This window comes from Dipodomys merriami, unplaced genomic scaffold (assembly GCF_024711535.1).
Source record: "Dipodomys merriami isolate MVZ:Mamm:240054 unplaced genomic scaffold, mDipMer1.0.p SCAF_689, whole genome shotgun sequence".
Classification (NCBI taxonomy): Eukaryota; Metazoa; Chordata; class Mammalia; order Rodentia; family Heteromyidae; genus Dipodomys; species Dipodomys merriami.
In genome coordinates, this window is record NW_027206278.1 from 19,130 (window position 1) to 20,868 (window position 1,739).

Below are 1,739 nucleotides of genomic sequence, written 5' to 3' on the forward strand. Positions count from 1 at the left end.
CTTATAAATGCGTTAGAAACAAATGCATGAAAGAAAAAAAAACATTTGAATACATATCTTAGGGTTCATTTTCCTAACATCACCTTATCTGACCTTTTCTGCTTGACTCATTCATATACTAGATGTTGCAAATAAGGGAAACCATGGGACCTATGTTACTTTGGGCTTGGCTTACTTCACTTAATATAATTTTTTCCAAGTCTTTCCATTTCCGAAAAAATGGGGCAATGTCATTCTTTCTGGTGGAGGCATAGAATTACAAAATTATCAAAAATATTGAGATTTTACGGACATCTGTAGGCATGTCTCTAAAATATGCAGCAATATACCCAATACACCATTTTTTAACCAGGTGCACATCCTTGTTCTTTTACAGTAGGTAATATATGCAATCAACCCATACAACAAAAAGGAATGAATATAGAACATAAGGCATAATGCAGTATTCTAATTAATGCAATATTTTGTAGAGCCACCATATTTTTTAAGTTTACATTTTTCTTTTACTTTTCTTTTGTTTGTAGTTGTCGGTTCATGTGTGTGTGTGTGTGTGTGTGTGTGTGTGTGTGTGTGTGTGTGTGTGTGTGTGTGTGTGTACAGTGACTTAAACTCAGAGCCTTGTGTTCTTGTTTGCTTTTCTTTGCTCAGTCTGGCAATGTATCTCTTGAATCACTTCTGCTTCTGGGGTTCTGCTATTTAGTTGGAAATACAAGTTTCTTGGATTTATCTGCCTGAACTGGTTTTGCACCTCAGGTTTTAGAGCTCAGCCTGGTGAATAGTTAGGAGTACAGAAATGAGCCACAGGCAGCTAGCTTTGAGCTTACTATATAAGCACTTACCTTAACAGATAATAATTTCTGACCTACAAATTATTAAGCAAACTAAGATGTTATTGCACTTTCTCTTTTAAATAGCATATCTAAGTTTAAAACTTTGCTTTGAGTTATCCATAGTTTTTTTGTAATCACATTGTCTTCAGAGTATGAAAATATATTTCCATTCCTTCCATACTAGTTCATCCATATATATTAGGTGCTATTAGAAACTGGGCATTTTGTCAGATAAAGGACAATTGGCGCAAGTGCCATCCTGTGTTCCTTTTTTTTTAAATCAAATAATCGTGGCTAAGTACTAGGCTAGGGTAACACATTCTACGATTATTCATGATGTCTTTCATTCCACAGGTAACATTTGAAGTTACCATTGCAGTATCTAGGTGTAATTAATTTAGCATGGTAGTTGGCCCAGACATCAATTTCTGAGAATTATTTTTTTGTTTTGTATTTGTGTAACTTGGGAAATTTTCAATAGGTTTGAATTAATTCTGCCATAATATTAGATGCCTAAATTTTAGTGAAACTTACATAACCTGAATGTAAGCACTGATGTGTAATAATTTTTATATTGCTTTTTTAAAAAAATAAGTTATTAATTGTGAAAATAATGTACAAAGGGGTTACAATCAAATGAGCAAGGTAATGAATACATTTCTTTCTTTCTTTCTTTTTTTCTTTTTTCTTTCTTTCTTTCTTTCTTTCTTTCTTTCTTTCTTTCTTTCTTGTTTTCTTTCTTTCTTTCTTTCTTTCTTGTTTTCTTTCTTTCTTTCTTTCTTTCTTCCTTTCTTTTTTTCTTTCTTTCTTTCTTTCTTTCTTCTTTCTTTCTTTCTTCCTTCCTTCCTTTCTTTCTTTCTTTCTTTCTTTCTTTCTTTCTTTCTTTCTTTCTTTCTTTCTTTCTTTCTT